Consider the following 23278-nt stretch of genomic DNA (forward strand, 5'->3'; position numbering starts at 1 on the left):
CAGCTCATTTGGTTATTTTCCTTTTAAAAGGATATAGTTGTTTCAAAATATAAAATAACCTCAAAGAACTATAAAACATGAACTTTGAATGAAGTCATTAAATCCTAACTGCCACTACTTTAGAATGACTTCTTAAAACCTAAGTCTACACAAATCCATAGATCTTGGGCAAGAAAAAAAAGCCATGAATAAAATAAATTTATTGGTATTTCTTTAGTCTGCTTATCTTTACCAGCTGAATTTCTCTAATAAAGTGATTTCAGTAATTTCTAAGGCCCAGAGAGGTCAATAAGCCTAAGGCCGTATTGCTGTAAGTGACAGAATAGGGCTTCATCTTTAATTTATAATATTTCTGTCATGCCATGTAGCCTCTACAGTTATTGAGATAATCAAAAAACAGTTCATACAAAACTTTGTTGCATCCAGGCTCATACTTGTAATCCTAGCTATTTGGGAGGCTGAGATTGGGAGGATCATGGTTTGAGCCCAGCCCAGGCAAATAGATTACAAGACCTCATCTCCAAAATAACCAGAGCAAAATGGACTGGAGGTGTGGCTCGAACTGTAGAGCACCTGCTTTGCAAGTGTAAAGCCCTGAGTTCAATCCCCAGTCTGACCAAAAACAAAAAGAACAAAACAACTTTGTTGCTTAAGGGCTGGGGGTATAGCTCAGTGGTATAGTGCTTGCCTTGCATACCTGACACCCTGAGTTCAATCTTTACCACTGTAAAAAAAAACAAAAAGCAAGCAACAACAATAATAAAAACATTATGTGGGCTAACAACTGTCCTAAAACTTGTCTGACCATGCTTCTAGAATGCAAGAAATGGATGTGATTTGTCTGTATATTCTGGAAGACTGCATATTGCCGACCACATTAATGTTCCTCAAAGTTTAGACACAGGAGAACATAATAATCTTCCCTAAAAGTACACTCAATTAAGTTCATTGCCAAAGAATTTTAAAGAAACATTTTCTACATTTCATTGTAAAATATTCTAGAGAATAACAAAGAGAAGAAAATAGGTTACCCATAATTCTACCAACTAGAAATTACTACTACCACCGCTATTTTTGGTGCTATGGACCTCTAGTTATATTTCTTACTTCATATACCAATGTTAAACTTTTTTATTTGCTATATTATGAATCATTCCATGTAGTATCCTACAGTAATTTTTAATGGTTGAAGCATGTTCTATTCCATGTATGTATCAATTGTTTCTTATTGATTCTTAGCACATTAAAAAGGAAGTTGCTGTGTTTTTTCCCTATTACATAGATTCAAATTTGTTGACATTTTAAGCCAATCAAAATGTAGGTAGTCTAAATGACTTCCTAAATAGAGCTCCAATGTCTCAGCAAATAAGAGAAAGGATGAACAAATGAGACTGGATCAAGCAAAAAAGCTTCTGTACAGCAAATAGTCACTAGACTTGAAACTATCTACAGAAAGGGAGAAAATCTTTGCCAGCTAGTCATCTGATAAGGGACTAATAACCAAAATCTATAGGGGAACTCAAAAAACTCAACCCCCAAAGAATCAACAACCCAATGAAGAAATGGGCACAAGAATTGAATAGGGAATTTTTTAAGGAAGAGGTATGAATGGCTAATAAGTACATGGAGAAACTCTCAACTTCCTTGGCCATAAAAGAAATGTAAGTCAAAACTACCCTAAGATTTCATCTAACCCCAGTTAGAATGGCTATCATCAATAACACAAACAACAAATGTTGGCGAGGATATGGTGAAATAGGAGCACTATTGGTGGGAATGTAAATTAGGACAACCATTATGGAAAACGGTATGGAGATTTTTTTTTTTTTTTTTAACGTCAGAAGGGTAATGTGCCCATCGTAACAAGGTTTGAGCTTTGAGGGTGGCACATGTCACGCAGAGGCATGAACACCCAATCATCATGCTTATGAACCAAAAAAGGATCTGGAGATTCTTTAAAAGCCTACAAATAGAACTGTCACATGATCCAGTGATACCACTCCTGGACATACACCCGAAGGATCGGAAGTCAGGATACAATAAACATACTTATACACCAATGTTTATTGCAGCACTGTTCACAACAGCCTAGCTATGGAAATAACCCAGATGCCCTACAATTGATGAATGGATCAATAAAATGTGATATAAATATACACATATAGATAACATTTAACTATATATATATATATATTGAATATATATACATGCACACACACGTATACATACATAGTACAATAGACTTTTATTCAATCACAAGGAAGAACAGAATTATGTGCTTTGAGGGTAAATGGAATTGGAGGACATCATGTTAAGTGAAATAAGCCAGGTTCAGAAAGCCAAAGGATGCTCATTTTCTCTCATATGTGGAAGATAGATCCAAAAGACAAATGTATACACAAAAATCATATACACATTTGTATGTAGAACATGTTTGTAAAGTGGAACTACTCTATGGCACTTAGGGGAGGAAAAGAGAATGATAGAGAATGAACAATATTGAAATGTATTATGTCTCTTCAGGTCAATGACATAATGATATGTACTAAAACCTGTTGAATAATGGGGGGTGGAGGGAAGAGGTAAGGGGGAATAACAGAGGGGGTTGAACTGACCAAAGTTAAGTATATTCGCAGCTGGAATACATTGAGAAAACCTTTGAACATTGACTTTGGAATTAAAAATGAAAGATAAAACTGTAAAATAGGTACAGTGGGAGGGGGAGGGGGAATGAAGAAAATGAAAGTGAGGGAATATGGTTGATGGGCTTCATATACTTACATGAAACCTCTTGGAATTGCATTAAGTGGGCAGGGAGGAGGTTGTGGGGAGATCGTGGGGGTGATCTAACCAATGTACAATGTAAGGCTATTGGGAATTGGCACAATGACTCCCCCATATACAATAAAGATATGCTAATAAAAATGAAAAAAGAAAAAGACTTCTAAGCAAAATCTAAAAAAACCCCAAAACTGTAGGTATCTAAGAGAATTTAAAAATAATATTTTTGATCAAAATCTGACTATCATAAATGGGTCCTTAGGCAATGAATGACAAAGATGTGAACAGCTAAGGCTGACCATTATGTGTGGCCACGGAACCGAGCTCATCTCTTTCTGGGTCAACAAGTTTTACTGTGGCAGCAATCTTAATGCAATGCTTTCTATCTCATTGTAAAACTTTCAAGATTCTGGTTTATAGTTCATTTCAAACTAAGCTTGATTTAAGATCTTTATTTACTAATTTTTTGGAATATTGTATTAGAAGGACCTGTGAAGTAAATTTCAATCAATCGTGTAGCTAAGGCTTCAATTTCTTCTAACCTTTAAGTTACCTGTCCTAAACAAAGACAAATATGCAAATATTTACTATGGGTTCTTAAGAAAAGGGTTGTCTTTTCTGAAAGTATGATAGCAAGTAAATTTAAAAAGGAATTGAGAGTACTTCCTTTCAGAATATCCAGTGCTATAAAGAACATTGCAAGGAAGATTTTAAGTAAAATCTTCTGCATTTTACTTTCAATGCTAAAAATAATAGTTCAAAATGAGCAATCTTTAGATAGACCTCCACAGATACATTTTACTTTATATCTAAATTTGTGAAGAATTCACATTTTGTGGTATTTCCAACATTTCAGTCTAACTTGGCTATGTCCAAAACTCTTAATTTTGTGATTTCTTCCATGTCAACCCATCAATTACTTCATAATTAGAACTTCATTAACAAGTAGAAAGTTAATTAGAAATGTGTAATTACTGAATGATACTTTTTAAAAGGCCAGTTCATTATGTTTAAGTTCATATGCTAATTAAAACTAGGTTAATCAGGTATTACTTAGATGTTCTTAGTGAACTAAGCTTAACAAAAAGAAAAATTTCAGCTATGTCTGCTATTGTTATGCAAACAATTGTTAACAACATTTGATATACATAATATTTGCTATTTAGTAAATCATTGTACACCAGGCACTAAATGCTTTTGCTGAAGTAACAGATGTTATCTTCACAGAAACTCCCTAAGGTAAGTACTATCGCTTACCTTCATTGAATGAGTGAAAAACCAAGTCACCACATTTGTTTCATATGATTCTTTTTTATCTAATTAATTAGTTTAGTTTAGCAAACCTTTCACCAAAAATTACATAAGGGAAAATATTTATCTAGTGTTCACATGCCAAATAAATTCCTTGTGATCATTTAATTTAAAGTAAACTTCGTTTTAAACAACAGAAAACAATAAATATCTGGACATGTTTCTTTATTGGAAACAGTTTAGCACACAAATTTTGAAGTAACTCTTTGTAATCACCTCCTACAAAGTAAGTTTTTGTGGGGAAAACAATAAAATATTTGAAAATTTCTTCTACTTTACAGGAAGTGACTAAATTCCTAGACTCACTATTATCAAGTATTTCTTACTGGCTGGGATAACAAGAAAACCCTTACCTAAATTTTTTTTTCCATTAGGAAATCAAAAAAACCCTAACAAGGATGTCTGATATATTTCTGGCAACATTTTATATTACTTAACTATTATTAGTTTGAGTCACAACATTCAGTTATAATTCAACTATTAGAAAAGATACTGGCTAGCTTAATTGTTCACAAAAGTAACACTGGTTACTTTGGGTATTTTATTTTATTTTAAATACTCTTCAGTATTTTTCAGAATCTTTACTACATTTTTTGCCAGGCTAAGGACTTTTTTGCATAGCAAAGGACTTCCTCCCCAAGAAGTTCCCCATTTATACGCTATAATCATATAATAAAGACATTAAATAAGCACTGTGATGTCAACCTGAATTCTTTCACACACATGTGTTATTTGATTTTTTTTAAAAATCCTTTTTTTCCTGGCAACAACAGCATTATTCATCTGGGCTAACAGTGCCACCGTGTGGCCCACCTAGTTTTCCAGTTCAACTTCAGCATGTGGTCAGGCATAAAGAGAAATGCCTCTATAGTTTTTGTCTCATTTCAGTTACTTATCCTCGTAATTCTTACTAATGGTGAATATGTGAAAATTTAGACTTGGGATGAAGCTTAATTTTCCTTTCAAAAAATGTTACCAAGAAAACTAATGGCGTAAATGTGATTCCAGGCCTGTTCTAATGTCTAATCCTCATTAAACCCCATTTTAGCAGACTTTTAGCTAATCCTTATTCATTTGTTCAATGTTTTGAAACACAGGAACTACAATTTTTGCAAGACTATTCCTTATTTTCTAAATAGTTCAGAAAATGTAAATCAGACTTTACCTCAAATAGCTTGAACCAGTGGTAGAGTATTTGCTTAGCAAGCCTGAGACCCCAGGTTCAAACCCTAGTATGGCCTCCTTCTCTCTCTCTCTCTCTCTCTCTCTCTCTCTCTCTCCATCTTGACCTTTGCACTTAGCAAGTGTAAGGATTTGAAATTTGCTAGAAATGCTTAAGGACCATAAGTCTTCAGTGAGTGAAAGAACTGTAATCTACCACTCATCTCAGACAGGAAATAAATATGGAAATTACAATAGTAAACACAAAAGTAAAAGGCAGCTAAAGTTTGAAATACCTTCATAGATTCCTATTTTATGTTGAGGAAAACATGACTAAGGAGCTCAAGTTTTAAGTCTGGCTCTTCCAGATTTGCTGTTTTCCAGGAAATGTTATTTCAGTAAATAGTTCTTGTTTTTTGGTTTTTTTAAACACTGTCAGTTAAAATTGCTTGCTAGTCTTGGCAAATGCAAATCTCATTTTCCTTCTACTTCTTAATCTCAATTTCTCAAAACTGTTTAATATTGTGTTATCTGTTCTATGATAAATACTGAGGAAACTGGGATTAACATGATAATGTTTTCCTTTAAAAAATATTCTACATGACTTGAAGTTAGAGGAATGACAAAGTAAAAACTTAATTCTTTTTTTTTAAAGTCTGAACAGGCTGGGTGTGGTGGCTCATAACTATAGTCCCAGCTACAGGTAGAGCTCAGGAGGATTGTGATTCATGGCTAGCATAGGCAAAAAAAAATTGGTGAAACCCCATTTCAACCAATAAGCTGGGTATGGTGGTACACATCTGCAGTCTTAGCTATGCAGGAGGTGTGGCCTGGACAAAAAAGCAAGACCCTACCTGAAAAATAGCTGAAGTAAAACAGGGCTAGGGGCACGGCCCAAGTAGTAGAGTGTGCCTTAGTAAGCAGGAGGCCCTGAGTTCAAACCCCAGTACCAAAAAAAAAAAGTTGCAATAATTGCTACTTGGAACTTTTGTTCTGATACTCAAATGAACCACATTGTTAAGAAAACATAATTTTGATAGGAAAATGGTTCCTTAAAGCTCTATCAAAAGATGATGACTTCATAGTCTTCAAACAGTTTACAAAAGAAAAAATTTCTCATTTTTAAATAAGTGGAACAGGACTGGAGGTGTGGCTCAAGTGGTAGAACACCTGCTTTGCAAGCAATGCCCTGAGTTCAACCTCCAGTTCCACCAAAAAAAAATGAAAAATAAAAAAATAAATAAATGGAAAAAATGTCATTCTCTGAATCCACAAATTTTGGATTTGGGAAGATGATCTGTAATATGAAATGTTTAGTACCTTAAACTGTAGAGAAGTAGAAGAACTGACACAAACCCATAAACAAAGACAAACTTTTAAGTTCAAAGTAACTATTAAATTTACCACTGATTTTTTAGCATGTCTCCCTCAGTGATATCAATTCAAATAGATCCAAAATATTATCGTCAAATATGACGTCCTTCCATATCACTTATCTTCTCAGGCCCAAACTTTAGTTTTTAGGTTTTCATTATACTTTACTGGATGGCTTCAGGTATTTAACTTATCACTTAAAAAAGATAAAACCCATCAAGGCTAGCCTGGGCTACACTGTTAGAAACTGTCTCAAAAAAAAAAAAAAGGAAACCTGAGAATTCCTCAGATTTTCTAATGTCAAACATCTTTTCTATTTCCACTTTGGATGCCTTTCCTTGGACTTCGTACATTTGGAACTTAGTTCTACTATGCAGATTTTGCCACAACTGCCTCACCTCAGGATCTTCCAGCTTTTCAATCCCCTCACACTTTATGGATAGTTCTCATTTACATCCTCCAACCTCTCCTTTATCCCCCTCTCACCACCCCAAACAGAAAGAAACCTGTCTGTACAACTAACCCTGTCTTCAGTTAGCTTCTAGGGCTCAAGGTAAATTACTGAAACTATACGTGTGAAGACTTTCAGATTGGCTTCTTTTGTTTAGGAATATACATAAGTTTCTTCTATTTTTTTCGTCTCTTGATTTTTCATTTCTCTTTAGAGCTGAGTGATGTTATACTGCCTGAATGTGCCATTGTTTATTTATACACTCACTTACCGAAAGACATCTTGGTTGCTTCCAAGTTTGGGCAATTTTGAACAAAGATGCTATAAACATTTGTGTGCAGGTTTTTGTGTGGACATGTTTTAAACTCTTTTGGGTTGATTTGAAGGAATGTCATTGCTGGATTGTATAGCAGGGATATGTTTAGCTTTATAACAAACTGCCAAATTGTCTTTCAATGTGGCTCTAATATTTTGCAGTCCCACCAGCAATGAGTAAGAGCCCTATTGATTCATTCCAGCCAGCACTGGATGTCCTGGATTTTAGCCATTCTGACAAGTGCATAATGGTATTTCACCACTGCTTTAATTTGCATTTCCTTGATGGCATATGCTGTGAAACATCTTCCCATACACTTACCATCTATATATCTTCTTTTGCAAGGTGTCTATTGAGGTCTTTGGCCCATTTTAAAATTGGGTTGATTTCTTATTGTCCAGTTTTAAGAATTTTTTGTATATTTTTGGGTAACAGTTCTTTATCAGATATGACTTTTTCAGGTATTTTTCTCCCAATCTGTGGCTTTTCATGTTCTTGACGGTGTCTTTCCCACAGCAGAAAATTTTAATGAAACCCAGCTTATTAATTCTTTTTCAGATTGAACCTTTGGTGACATATCTAAAAACTCACTGCCAAACCCAAAGTCATCTGGATCTTGCAACTTTGCTATAATTGCTTATTAGTTCCAGGAGTTTTGTTTTTGTTGATTCAGATATTCTATATAGATGATCATACAATCTACAAAGATGGTTTTATTTCTTCTGTTCTAAACTGTATACAACCTTTATTTTCTTATTTTGTCTTATATTAGCTAGGACTTCCAATATGATGTTGAAAAACAGTAGTGAGGGGGAACATCTTTACCTTGTTCCTGATCTAAGTATGATGTTAGCTGTAGGTTTTTATCAAGTTGAGTTCCTCTTTATTCCAGGTTTATTGAGAGGTTCTTATTTATCATGGATGAATGCTAGCTTTTGTTAAATGCAGGTACTGCATCTACTAATATGGTTGTGTGATTTCTTCTTCTTTAGTCTATTGATTCTCAAATGCTCACACAGTCTGGAAGACCTGGGATAAATCCCGGTTGCTAGTATGGTGCATAATTGTTTTTACAATTGTTAGATTTGATTTTCTACTATTCTGTTGAGGATTTTTGCATGAGTTATACTGGTTTGTAGTTTTCTTTTCTTGTAACCAGTCTTTGTCTGGTTTTAGTATTAGAGTAACACTGGCCTCAGAGAATGAGCTAAGTATTCTTTTTGCTTCTGTCCTCTCAAAGAGGTTGTAGAGATCTGGTATAACTTTTTAAGTGTTTGGTAAAATTCACCAATGAATCCATCTGGGTTTCGTGATATTTTGAAAGATTAATTTTTGTCTGACAGATACAGACCTGTTCAGATAGCCTATTTCTTCCTGTGTGAATTTTGGTAGACAATGCCTTTCAAGAAAATGGTTCATTTAATCTAGGTTGTAAAATTTGTGTATGCAGTGTTGTTTATTCTTTTAAAGTACTTAGGATCTGTAGTGATGTCTTTTCATTTTTGATATGAGTAATTTGGGACTTCTCTTCTTCAGATGACTAAAGGTTTATTGATTTTATCAAAAAATTTTTTTAAAAAACCAGCTTTTGGTTTCACTGATTGTTTTCCATTTCCTATTTTATTTATTTCTGCTTTAATTCTTATTATTTCTTTTCTACTTACTTTGAATTACTGCTCTTCTTCTAGCTTCCCAAGGTGGGCACTTAGGTGACTGATTTAGATCTTTCCTTTCTAAGATAGAAATTTCCCATTAAGCACTGCTTTTGCTTTATCCCATAGATTTGGATGTTTTCATTTTCATTTAGTCCAAAATACTTATTAATTTCTCTAGATATTTCTTCTTTGTGTTAACCTTCAAGTACTTAAGGACTTTTCCAGCTATCAGTCATTGAGTTCTAATTCTTTGAGGTTTGAGAGCAGATACTGTATGATTTCTATTCTTTCAAATTTATGTCTTTTATGGTCATAAACATGGTGTCTCTTGGTGAATGTGTCACGTAATCTTGAGAAGAATGTGCATTCTTCTGTACTCCCCTTTACCACTGTGTGATGCTTCTATTTATTCCTGCTAACGTTCTTGGCTCTGAAGTCTGCTGTGTCTGAAATTAATTAGCACAATATGTTGCTCTCTAACAATTTAATCTGTATGTGCCATTAGCTTAAAAGTGTGTTTATAATAGACAACATATAGCTGGATCTTTCTTACTTTTAGATTGGCACATGATATTTACATGTATGGCCACATACTTCTATTTGTACCACATTTAATGAGGTACAATGTGGCTTTTTATTACTACATACATTGGGAGACGTGTCTTGCTTTTTGATTCACTCTGATAATCTGTCTTTTGGTGCATTTAGACCACTGACATTTAAAATGATTCTTGATATAAGTGGGTTAATAGGTTAACATAGTCATAACTATTTTCTACTCATTGCTCTTGTTCTTTGTTCCTATTTTTGTCTCCTACTATTTTTCTGTCTTTTGTGAGCTTAAGTGAGAATTTTATAGCTTTCCATTTTCTCTCCTTAGTATATAAGTTTTTTTTAAACTTTTGTGAGCATATTTTTGTGCAAACGTTTCTGGCTGCTGAAAAATTTCTTATAAACTAGGGGTTACATAATGGTATTGTAATTTCCTATCTTCCAATTTCTTCAGTTTCAAGTTCTATCTCTTCTCTGAGACCAGTCTCTCTCTTTCTCTCTCAGTGTGAGTGTGTGTGTGTGTGTCTCCCATTCCCATTACTTCTTTATTCATGCAGAAGCTACAATCTTACTGAAAATAAACTTTAGCTTTTATGTCAAAGAAAATGTTCTACTTTGTCACTTCTTAATTTCATCAGGGTTACCTGAATCAATGTGAATACCTGACAATGTCATATTTTGCTCATGAAATCTCTGAACTTAGAATTATAGATTTGCTTTGATAATTTTCTTAATTCTTTTGAGATTATAGAAATCCAGAAGAACAACTTTTTAAAAACATAACACACACTACCATTCATTCTGCTTGCAATTATAATGGAACATATAATTTTCTCACTCTGTCCCAAGATACAAGTATTTAAAAATTTTAAAAACTATGCAACCTCCCCCCCCAGGATACATTATCAAAAATGCTGAAAACAGACTGCTGAGAACCAGTATTTTAGTTATTAGTGCTAGATGCCTTACATTTAAAATTTAAATAGCCATACGTGGTCATGGCTACTATACTAGACGAAGTAGCTCTAACCCATAACAAATTCCTGCATGTTTCAGCTCCGTATTCTGTTCCAATAGTTTATGGGGTATATGTTTCAATGCTGGTTGTGTGTGTGTGTGTGTGTGTGTGTGTGTGTGTGTGTGTGTGGTGCTGGGGTTTGAACTCAGGGCCTGCACCTTGAACCACACCACCAGCCCTATTTTTGTGATGGGTTTTTTCCAGATGAGGTCTCCTGAACTTTTTGCCCAGGCTGGTTTTGAACTGCCACTCTCCTGAGTAGCCAGGATTATAGGCGTGAGCTCTTAATTACTCCTCTTATAATGGTTCTTGATATCTTGTATGGCAAATCTCTCAACCTTGTTCTTCTCATGTATTGTCATTTCCAAGTCCATCTATATCTTAGGATTGCTTTGTCATATAGTGCATAAACCCAATTGAAAATTTTATTTGCAACACTAAGTCTGAGTATTCTTTGCTAACTTTAAGTACTTTTAAAATTTTTCTTCATAAAGGTCTCAGATATCTTTTATTAACTTATTGCTTTTATTTCTGCTATGATTGGGGTCTTTTAAAATATAATTTTAATTTTGTTATTGCTGATACTAGGAATGAAATGGATGCATGTATGTTGATTTCACATCAATAATTTTGTTACATTCTTATTAATTCTAGTAATAACATCTACAAGTTCTCTTAAATGTTTTAATAAAATTACTGTATCATTATATGAGTACCATGTGGGGATTTTAAAATGTGCCTACAGATGATTTGCTGCACCTCCTCTGAAGAGTAATTTAAACTCCTCTCTCTCGTGGCAGATTTACTAATCGTATCTAATAAACAGAATATGGTGAAAGTGGCTTCGAAGGTTATGTCACAAAAGGCACTGCAGATTCCTCCTTGATCTCTCCTTTACCACCTGATGTGAAAGAGCTTGTCTACCATGTCATGAGGACACTCAAGTAGTACTTCAGGGAAACTCTTGCTGTGAGGAACTGAATCTTCTTGCCATTGGCCAGCAAGGAATTGAAGGTTAATCGTGCATTGATTTTGAAAGTTAATAATTATCACCATTTTTAGCAATAGTGTACTTATTTTATCTATACTAGTTATTGATAAAATAATCCAAGTCAAGTTGCTAAACAGCTGAAGTTAGAAATAAAAATTATTTACTGTGGGAAGGACTACCATGCTTTCAAACAGTGTTTTGCAGTTCTAACGGGGATTGAATTCAGGCCTCACTGCTTGAGCCACATCCCAGTCCTTTTGCTTTTAGTTTGTCTTTTAGATTGGGTCTCACACTAACTCCACCCAGGCTGGCCTTGAACCACAATCCTCCTACCTCTGTTTCCCGAGTAGCTGGGATTACTGACATGTACCACCAGGCCCAGCCCTCAAATAATTTATGTGTGAAAGATTTTACAGCTAACTTTTCCCAAAGACTTGTCTACATTTACATTCTCTAATTTCTCTCCTCCTATGCACTATTAAAACCACACCCATCAGGTTTTTTCCCCTCACTACTCCCTTGAAAGGAATCTTACAAGGTCACCAATGATCTTTGTATTTTAAACCCAATAGTCATCTCCTAGTCTTCATCCTACCTGACTCATCAAACCAGCGAGAGAAGATAGTTGATCACTTGCTCCTTGAAATACTCTCTTAGTTTGGCCTTCAGCATTCCACACTCCCTTTTTCCTCCTACCTTAAAAAGCTTCTCCTCCCCAGTGTCCTTTAATGCTCTTTATCACACCAATCTCTGAATACAGACAGCCCCACAGCTCAGTCCTCATTTCCTCATATTATATCTCCCAGTCTCATGGCTTTAAATACCAAATACCAGGTGGTATTTGGACGTAAGTTGTTCCCCCGGAAGACTCCTACATTGAAGGTTTAATACCCAGATGATGATGCTATTTTGGGAAGTTCTGGAGACTTGAGGAGGTAGAGTCTAGCTAGAGGGAAGTAGGTCACTTGGGGAGCAGGGAGCAGTCCCTGAGGGCTGTATCTTGTCCTAGGCCCCTCCATCTCTCTGCTTTCTGTCTACTATGTGTAAGCTTTGCTGTATGCTCCCACCGACATGATGTTCTGTCTCACCACAGACTCAGAAGCAACAGAGCCAAGGACTATAGTCTGAAACTGAGGCAAAACAAATCTATCACCCTTTAACTTGTTTAGGTAAGGAATTCTGCCACAGAGACAAAAGGCTAACCAATACACCACCTTTCTGCTAATGACTACCAAATTTCTGTTTCTACTTAAATCTTTCCCTTAAACTCCGGATTCCTGTTCCACATACCTCCCTAGAGTCATGCTTCACTTCTTTACTTCCCTCTTTTTTCTTTTCTTGGTGGTATTGGGGTTTGAACTCAAGGTCTCCTGCTTGCTAGGCAAGTGCTCTATCACTTGAGCTATGCCCCCAGTCAATGTTACATTTAGTCCATCAACAAATCCTGTCAGCTGTTCCTAGAATATGACTGTTTCTTATTACAGTAGTCCCTCTATCCATGATTTCGCTTTCCATGGTTTCAGTTACCCGTAGTCAATCATGGTCTGAACTATTAAATGGAAAATTCCAGAATTCCTAAGTTTTAAATGTGACATTCTGAGTAGTATGATGAAATCTCAAGCCATCCTGCTCTTTTCTGGCCTTGATGTGACCACTCCTTTGTCCAGTGTGTCCAGCGTATCCACTTTTAATATGCTACCAGCCTTTAATCCTGGTTATCAAGTTAAGTGTCTCAGTATCAGTGTTGCAGTGTTGGCGTTCACGTAACCTTTACGTAGAAGCCTATGCCACAATGTCTGTTTTTCACCCACTTTTTCTCATCTTGTAGGCATTGTATCATCTCCTATCACCGCAAGAAAGGTGAGTACAGTATAGTATTTTGAGAGAGACAAAGATCATATTCATATAACTTGCATTGTAGTATAATGTTATCATTTTTCTTTTATTATTGCTGTTGTTAGTCTCTTACTGTGACGAATTTATAAAGTAACTACATGGTACACTGTTTATAGGGTTTGGTATTATCCAAGGTTTCTGGCATCCAATGGGGTTTTGGAAGGAACCCCCGTGAATGAGGAGTACCTGTGGTACCTCCATTACTACTGCCTGCCTGAGTCACTACTATCACACAGATTATTGCACCAACCTCCTAACTGGTCTCTCTGCTTCCATATGTGCTCTTAGTCAATTCTGAACACAGCTGTAAGACTGATCTTTCAAAAACATTATGTCAGAGTCCATCATTTCTCTGCCCAAGTCCCTCTGATGACCTCCCTCCTTATTTGGAGTAAAAGTCAACATTCTTACTAGGTCTCATTAGGTCTCTGACCTCATCCCTTTTTTGCCTTTCTCTCTGTTCAAATTCAATGGGCTCCTTGCTGACCTTCCAACAAGACTGGCAGTTTCTGGCTTTTGCACTTGCCTGGTATGCTCCTCCCCTTGGTAACTACATGATTGTCCTGCATTCCTTCAGTTTTACTCACAAGAGAGTCCTCCATGGCACTGATCCTTATTTTAAAACTGCATCTGTTCCTTACCTGGTACTTCCTATCCCCCTCCACTGCTTTATTTTTCTTCTTAGTAATCATTACCATTTAACTGGATATATTTTAATTTTAAAAAATTATTGTGTTCATTGTCCCCACTGTCTTCCAGTGAGATGTTCACTCTATGAGTACAAGGGCTTTGTCTTGGTCACTCATATATCCTGAGTGCTTAGAACAGCACCCAAGTATGCAAGGTAATCTGTATATATTTGCTGTATGATGACTGCAAACTCTTAAATCCTGAAAAGACTAAGAGGCTTGGGGCACTATAATATCCAACCTCTTTTCACAATAAGAAACAATTTCCATTCTAATGATGATAAAAACTGTGGAAATCCTGTATCTTTCGGAGTAACTAACTTAATTTGCTCTAAATAACATGCCCTAAATCTCATTTCTCATCATTTCACAGCTTCTTGCCAATGCCTCTCCTATGTCCTGTAAATGTCAACTTTCGGTTGTAGAGGTCTTGATTTCCCTTCAACACTGCTACCATAATATTGCAAAGGCAAAGTGAACTCACTAAAACTGATATGAAAACACAGCTAATGAAGTGCTAACAACCAAAAAGACCCTTTTCTATTTCAAATCATAATGTAATGGAATAGTGAGGACTCTCCAGTCCAGGTTTAATTTTTCAATCACTATAATCCTTAACGAGCAAACATATTTCTCATTAAACTCCTTTTAAACTAGAAGGGAGTTTGGTATAAGACTCTTTTTTCAGTCCACTTTTTTTTTTTAATCTTTTATTATTGTTGTACTGGGGGTACATTGTGACATTTACAAAAGTTCTTACAATATATCATAGTTCAATTCACCCCCTCCATCATTCTCCTTTACCCCCTCTCCCCCAGTTCCTGGAATAGTTTCAACAGGTCTCATTTTTCCACTTTTATACATGAGTACATATTTCCACCATATTCACCATCCTACAATCTTTCCACTACATCCATTCTCCCCCTCCTCCTCCACTAGGTCCCAACCCCCAGACAGGACCTGTTTTGCTTCCTTTCTCCATTTTTGCCATGGGCATTAAATCAGTTTAGGCTACAAATCAAATTAATAAACACAAATCCTACAGAACACTACCTTAGTTAGACAGATAACAGAAGCGGAGACACTAGAATAAGGGAGATGATGAAGCTCAAACCCAGCTTATTTTTCGCCAACTGTCTGACCTTGGAAAAAATTCACTTAGACTCTCTTGTGCCTGAGTTCTTTATCTGCAAATTGGAGATGGTACTTATTAGGGCTGCTACAAGGATCAAATAAAGGTACTAGTATTTGAAGCACTGGGCACCATGTCAGACACAAAATAAGCACTGAAGATAGCTGTCACTGTAAAATAAAAACCCACAACACTGACAGCACTGCTCTTTAAACTAAGAAGCTCCTATGTATCACCGTTACAAGTGTTACTAGTCAGTGGTATAATTTTACCTCGTTCGTCCTGCAGCCAATTCTGAAAACCATGAAGGGTCTAAAGAATAAATGCCTTGTTCTCAGGGCAGTTGGAAAACCTGGGGAGAAAACGATCTGCTGCTAGGCACTGCATGTTAATAAGAGTGAAGTTTGCGATCACCGGTGGCCTAGGAGGAAGATGGGTAAATCCTGTCTTAGGGTGGGCACCCCGTGGGCAGGGCGGACAGCTCACTCGGGTGTCCGTGGCTCCCTGGGACGCCTTAGGACCCGCCGGGTACTGCTGGGCTATGCTGCGCCCAGGCCTCACCTGGACAAGCCGGGCTGGGGTCTGGGCTTGCGCGCGCGCCCGCCGCCCGGGAGGACACCCTCCGCGGCCAGCCACAGCGTCGGCCAGCGAACGTCAGCCAGAGCCCGCGCAGGCCTCCGCCCGGCCCTCACCAACCGCACCGCCCGCGACAAGACCACCTCGGACCCGCGCCGGCTCTGCGGGCCTTCGGAGCCGGCGGGGCAGGTGTCAGTGGCTCCCGCCCAGGTGCTGCCCACGGGGCCCCGGCCTAAATACCTGCGACCCAAGTAGCGGTGACAGCAGCAGCATCAGCTCCTCCCCAGCGACGGCGGCGATGGTGCAGCGGCGGTGGGCGGAGCCGGGCCGGCCACAGAGGCAGGAGGAGCCCCTCCCCCCTCCCCCCACGCTGGGCCAGAGCGGCCTCGCGTCGCGGAGAGCCGCGCGCCCCCTAAAGGTGGGAGGCCCGCATAGTCGCTCGGCCTGCTCTGAATTAGGACGCGAGATTTTCAAGCGGCAGCTGGGGAAAGAGAAAGACCCTCTAGAAGAGGTTTAGCTCATCTGAGTCAGGGAGCAGTTTACACTTCGCCTCTTTTTCTAAATATACGCCTTCTCCCCCCTGCTAAATGGAAGCTTCGAGGGCAAGGACGGTTTTTTTTAGGTGCTATAGCATTAATCAATAGTTGGAGGCTGCTAGGCCGACCTTGTGTAGAATCCAAACTGATGACGTTAGCAATAGTGACTAATGACTGATCACTCTTATTCTGAACTATGACCCTGGGTTGAATGTTAACAGCCTACTTTATAGGGTATTCTGACTTACTGTGACACGTGTACAGCCACAACGGAAAATGGGGTAGGCAGTTTACTTACTGAAACATTCTTTCATGCAAAACTTTGCTTTTAGGTTACCAACACAGGTGCTGTAGTCAGGGTGACTTCTCCTGCACAGTGGCTGTCTCTCCTCTTCACTCGAGCACAGTCACCCGACCAAGCCACCCTCTAGGATGTGTCAGGCCCACACATTCAAGGACTCAGTCTACTAGTTTGTTCTTGGTAATGTAAGGTAAATGTTTAGGATGGTGGTTGAGTGTGAGGAAATCTTTATCGTATTTCTCTCATATAAGAATATCAGGGCAAGCTGAGGATGTAGCTCACTTGCCTAGAATGAGCAACATGCCAGGTTTGATCCTCAGCACCACAAAACAAAAACTTAGAGCATTTCACATTTTCTTGTGCAGTGTCTAACCATAAATATTACTCTTCAAAGTGATGACACAATCAGTTTGTCATTGATGCCCTCCTTGTAGTCAGGTATTGAGTTTATAATATCTTTATTGATGCCAATAAACTGTGTCAAATCAGAAAGTAATTTAAATCTTTTCCTTATTGTGTTCATCCAATTCCTTCTTCCTTAGTTGGTTTATCAGATAGCTGAGAGTCCATTCATTACTTATATTTAAACTTATCTCTTCTTTTTTGTGAATTACTGCTTTGGTTCAAGCTGAAAAACTTTAGGGACTCTGAAGATAGCTTTTTTTCTCTGATGGGATTAAGGGAGTGAGCTGCAGGTTGCACATTTTTTAAATGAGTCCTTCAAATTATTACACATGGGGACTTTGATATGGTGGGCAGTGGGAGTCTTCACGGAAGCTATTCTTACACTCCAGCAATATCTGCATGGAATCGACCATGAACCAGAAGAATATATCCTACTAGGTGTAAACCAAAGAATCCCTAAAATGCAGAACCTCAAAATGCAGTAGCCACCCAGTGCTGTCACCTCTCTCCAAGTGGAGACTGAAGTCTTAATGGTGGCTAAAATATTTAATTTTTCCAAACTTTACAAAAATAGATGGTCATATGAACACACTTTCAGAGTCCCTCCCAGTGCCTTGGAAGAGCCATGTACAAGAGAGGGCTACACATTAGTTTCCTAGTGTCACTGTAACAAACTACCACACGTTTAATGACTTAAAACAATATTATCTTATAGGTCAGGAAGTCAGGAGGTGAGAAGTCCACAATGGTTTCACTGATCTAAAAATCAAGGTGTGAGCAGTGCCATGTTCCTTCTAGAGGCTCTCAGGAGACTCCTTAACTTCCCAGTTTCCAAAGGCCACCTGTGTCACCTGCTTGTGGCTCCTTCATCTTCAAAGCCAGCAACATGACTCCTTTTCTCCTGTCAGGACTCTGTTTCCAACCTTGCATCTTCTCCGACTTTTGGCTCTCCTGCCTCAAATGGAAAATCTAGAATAATCTCCACATCTCAAGATTTTAATCACACTTGCAAAGCCCCTTTACCATTCCTGGGTTCTGGGAATTAGGACATGGATATTGTTGAGGGACTTTTATCTAGGCTTATCACAAGGACCTTGAAGCTCCAACTTCATTCTCTTCAGGTAAATCTGTTTCTTTGTCTTCATCACCAAAAAGTCTGTTTGGTCCCAAGTTCTGATTGTGAGACTTCCAGTGGGGAGGGATACCTGAAATTGCAACTAGAAAAGTTACAAAGGGAAAGATGAGAGATGCCATGAGAGAAACAATTTGAGACCTAGTTTAGATAGCAGGGCAGTGATGTCTTTGAATAAGTGATATTTAATCTGAGACTCAAAGCATGAGGAGTTACTTATGGCAGTGAACAAAGGGAAGTGTTCTCAACAGATGGGACAGTATGTGTGGCCTGTGACTGCTGATGCCAGAGGGTCTCTACCATTGGTTCCTTAGCCTCATCACAAGGACTGGCACAGAGTATATGCCCAGGAATGTTATCTTAGGTGTTTCTCAATCCTGACAGCCCATGTCAGTCACCACTAGCTTTAAAAATACCAGTGCCTAGTGCAGACCAACTCAGAATTGTTCAGAAGCAGGGTTTCTGTGTTTTTTAAAACTGCTCAGAAAATTCTACCTTGCAGCCAGGGCTCAGTTGATGCAACTGAGTGGGTGCATGAACAGAGGAAAGAAAATGCTTTCTCAGCGCAGGATTTTCACCTGGGCAGTTTTCTTCTTATTAGGGAAAAGATGGGTTTTGACTATACCTTTGAGATCCTGTACAGTTTTAGAAAATGCAGAAGACTGTCAAAGCCATTATAATTGAAGACTTAGCAGAAGAGGCTCAAAGCAATCTAGCATACATCCAGGTATAACTATCAGGAAAGATATGTGGTAGAATGGGAGGTTTCAAAACACATTGTACCTGAAAAGTAAGAGACATTTCTTCTTTTTGAGCTTTTGCTTCCATGTCCCGACGCGCATTTTATTTCCCTGTGGTGGTAGGGAATGACCACCAGAGGGAGACATATTCCTGAAAACCATAGCTCTCCCTCTTCCTTCTTTCCCACCAGGCTAGTGTGAATCAGGTGTTGTCTGGGTTCTCAAGCATAATCATTGAAAGAGTAATTCACTGGTATGAGAAAAGTAGCACATATTTGTCTATGCCAGGGTTAATTCATTTCAGTTCCCAATAGTTTAAAACATCTAAACTGAGAGGAAGAAAATGAAGTAGGTTTGAAACCTAGAAGAAAAATATTTTCCTCCAGCAACTAGAAAATGTTCATGCAAAACTTTCAGAACGGGAGTTCTCTCCCTTTTTTAATTGCAAAGTAAACATTTTAGATCTTAAATTGTTGGAGTTACTAAGATAACAACAGTTGGAACCCTGGGACCAGAAAAAAAACAGCTTGACTGCTTGCTGCAGCACCCCTCTGTACACACCCACACATGCTAGAACCACACAGATTTTCACACACACATGAAATAATGCATTTGTCAGGAACGTGTAGAGTGACTCGCTTCAATTGACCCCCATGCCCCAAAAAGCTAAGTCACTGATCTGTAGTAAGGAGATACCTTTTGCAAAGGTCTCGGCAGACGCTGTGCAAGTCCTTCAAAGGTGGCTGGTGACATGCTGGGTTCGGTCAGCGGGGCAGAACTACCTTGCACACTGTGGGATAAAGGATTTGTTACAGGAATTCCATCTTACACGATTGTGCCAGGAGTCCAGATGTGAAGGTTTGGAAGGGAGTGTTAGAGGAACAGGTAAGTCACAAACTAGTCTGTCTGGGGATTTGGGAAGCCAAGTCCGGCTCAGCCCCCTCTGAAGTGGGAGCTGTTCTTTCTGTAGTTCCTGCCTCTGGGGGTGCTCCACCATGTGTCTGCTGGTGGACCTAGTCAAGAAGAGCTGGGGTGGGGGGTGGGGGTTGAGGACAAGCTGGAAAGTACTCAGCAGCTCTGCATCTTCATGTCACTTGATCTGATTGTGAAAAGACCTTCAGAGGGTAATGCCCCTTCCCTCAGGCTGTCTCCCAACTTTCATGCAAGGTCTTTTTTGGGTCTTTTTAAAAAACTAGAGCCATGCAGGAAAGGGGATTCTGGGAAATGTAGTTCCCAGTGTAGCCAAGCTGACAAAACAGAGCAGAACAAGTAATCCAGGACGTAAATATTCTTACAACTAAAAACTCACATGAATAACTAAAGGCAGAGCAAGTTTAGAATTCAGGTCAGGAGGTTAGTGAGCGCTAAAAGGAACCATCTTGTACTTCGCTGTCATGCCTCTCATCTTTAAGTTCCATCTTTTGTGGAACTTAAACACTGTTTAGGATTTCAAGCAGAAATTATAGAAACATTTTACACATCACTTGTGAGTTATTTTCCTGGGCTAAGAGTAGTCTGTGTGCCTTCATTACATATATACTAGACAACCTTGATTCTGCCGTCTCTGGTGCTGAGTTACAGGGGCTCTTTGGTGAGGAGTTATGTCCATTCCCAGCAGGCCTCATAACTGAACAGTGAGATAGATGCGATTGGTCATCTGAAGTACAATGTCACTTGGATTGTAGGATACATGAGAACTTGGAGCCAAAGCTCCTAAGAAAAGATCTCCCTAAGAACATTGTTGCATAGCATCGAAATGTCAATAAAAACTCTTCTAAGTGCATAAGAAATGATATTTAGTCATTTATTTTATTCTTCACAACATCCTCCAGAAACTCTGAAGTTCTATAGGCTTCTAAATTTTCTGAAAAGTAGGCAAAAGGCGACAGGTGATAATATCAGAAAAGCTCCTGGTCCAGGCCGCTCTTGTCTTTTTCTCCATTTCTTTCTGGCCCCATGTTTCCTTTCTAACCCTCTAATCATCTCCCTCCCGCCTCCTGCTAGTACAGGGCTTATTAAGTCTGGGCACAGGAAAGGCTAAGGGGTCATAGTGGTCCCTAAAAGCCTGAGAATGTCTGCTCAGCCCAGATAATGAGCAGCTTACAAGACGCCAGTCATCTGTGTTGTGAGAGGGTTCACTTCAGCACCAGCACAGAACTCAGCTCACCCCAGGGACTCCAACTGAACTGAAAATTTAGGCTTACAGGAATCATAATGCTCACCTTAATCTCAAAACAAACTCCTGATCATTCAGACAGAAGCAAACTCATCCCTCTCTCAGTTTAGACCTGACCTCAGTCTTCCTTTCCAAACACAGACCCTATGTTTTTATTTCCACCTTTTCAAAAGTGGGATGTGTCAGAGCAGAGCCTGAGGCTATTCTACTGACTTTTGATGGCAGAGTCATAGTCTGACAATTATTCCACAAATACAACCCAACTAATACATCTTTTCAACTTACAGTCCTGACCAGCAAGAAAGGGAACTTCTGGCATTTTTGTAAGGAGAAAAATGGTAGAAAAGTAATAAAAATTGCCTCTTAGTCTAATGCATTTGTCTTAAAGACAACCAGAATGAGAAAAGACTCTTAACAGTGACTACATTTTTTATTTTTACTTATTTTTAAATAACCTGACAAATGTATTTTACACATCTTCCAGCTCACAAGGTACATTTAAAAATGGAGTAATTGTTGCCATAGTCCCCAAAATTCATATATTGAAACTTAATTACCAACATGACAGTATTAAGGGTGGGACTTTCAGGGTGTGATTAAGTGGTGTGGCAGAGCCCTCATGGATGGGATTATCACCTTTAGAACTCAAGGAGGCAAATCAATTCCTTCAGCCTCTTCTGCCACGTGAGGACTCAGTGTTTATCCTCCCTACCCCCAAGATGCTGCAACAAGGTGCAGTCGTCTTGGATTCAGAGAGTTGGTCCTTACCAGACACTGAACCTGTTGCCATCTTGGACTTCAGTTTTCCAACCTCCAGAATGTGAGAAAGAAATGTCTGTTGTTTATAATTGCACAAGCTTGGGTATTTTGATATCACAGTGCAGCAATGCAAACAGACTAAGACAGACAGTTGCCTTTTGTGTTCGTTTTGTCTTGCACAATAGTCATCCAGCAGGCCTTTAAAAAAAAAGTCTCAGGTAAGGGAGCTTACAATAGGGCAGTAAGGTCTTCAGACTTTTCTAGAATGAACTTACTGTCTAGGGTCTCCTCTGTCTGTCTGCATCATGAATCCTTAGAATACAAATCATCTTTTTTTTTTCTTTTTGTCTTTTTCCAGTACTGGGGATTGAACACAGGGCCTTGCATATGCTAAGCAAGTGCTCTACCACTGGGCTACATTTCTAGCCCTTCCCTTTCCATTTTTTATAAACAGTAAGAGATTAAAAAAAAGAGAGAACGAAATCATTTGTGACACAACCTGTAGTTAATTGCAAAAGAGTAATACAGTTGATATAAATGTAGTTACCTATGAGAATCTTGGCTTTAATTACTGTGATACATATTCAGTCAAAACATGATAATAAGCCTCATCTACAATCTTATTATTCTCTTCCAGAAGGAAGGTGCTTTCCCTTTGTGCCAATGCCTACTTGGCATATGTGCCTCCAGAAAGTATGATCGTCATCAGCTATTGTTGGCAGTATCCAAGGATCAACTCAATGGCTGATATTTGAAATGAACTTGACTCCATGTGGCAGACTTTCATAACACACATAAGAAGTTTAATAATTGCCATCTCATGTCTTACTCATTCTTTTTGCTCTATGGAAAACCAAGTTCTGAACTTCCTTTGGTTGGGAGCAAGGTATGGTAGGTTTGCATCATCTCTTTCTCTGCACACTGGACCACATTAAAAAGGGAGCCTCCCAGAAATGCTGTTGGGACCAGTCTCCATCGAGAATAAGAACATGTGTATCCACAGCAAAGCCAGCACACACTTGCCAGGCTCAGCTGCTCCAAGGGCCTCCACCCAGGCAACCACTGCAACCCGCAACCCATCAAATATGTGCTTATGTGGACAGACAGAAAACCCATTAGGGACACAGCCAACTCTACGGGCCCACATTTCTAAAAAAGAAACCATATTCAGAGTACAGGAGCAGTACAAAATCACTGGTGTCACCATCATTATATCAACAGAATGATTAATCTCTTTCAAGGTATCTCACAAGTGAAGCCCATCTGGTTGCTAAAGACCTTGCCTTCCACAAAAGTACCAAAGACCCAAGTCCACCAACACCATCA

At 38.6% G+C, this 23278-nt stretch overlaps 1 protein-coding gene and 1 non-coding gene across 8 annotated transcripts in view; both read right to left on the minus strand.

Moving 5' to 3' along the window:
* The window catches only part of Ankrd46 (ankyrin repeat domain 46), a 36933-nt gene extending 20653 nt beyond the window's left edge, over positions 1 to 16280 (minus strand). For 5 of the 7 annotated variants that reach the window (XM_074068937.1, XM_074068934.1, XM_074068939.1 and 2 more), the window contains exon 1: positions 16144 to 16280. The gene's annotated coding sequence lies outside the window, so the exon portion shown is untranslated. Of the gene's footprint in view, positions 1 to 15599; positions 15680 to 16143 lie in introns of all 7 variants that reach the window. The other 2 variants (XM_074068938.1, XM_074068936.1) reach the window with 2 other exon arrangements.
* Positions 1836 to 1944, minus strand: LOC141421831 (small nucleolar RNA U13). Its single transcript, XR_012446521.1, has one exon. It is a non-coding gene; the product is annotated as a small nucleolar RNA U13 (small nucleolar RNA).
* Positions 16281 to 23278: the final 6998 nt, after the last annotated feature.

The sequence above is a fragment of the Castor canadensis genome, chromosome 3 (assembly GCF_047511655.1).
Source record: "Castor canadensis chromosome 3, mCasCan1.hap1v2, whole genome shotgun sequence".
NCBI classification, from domain to species: Eukaryota; Metazoa; Chordata; class Mammalia; order Rodentia; family Castoridae; genus Castor; species Castor canadensis.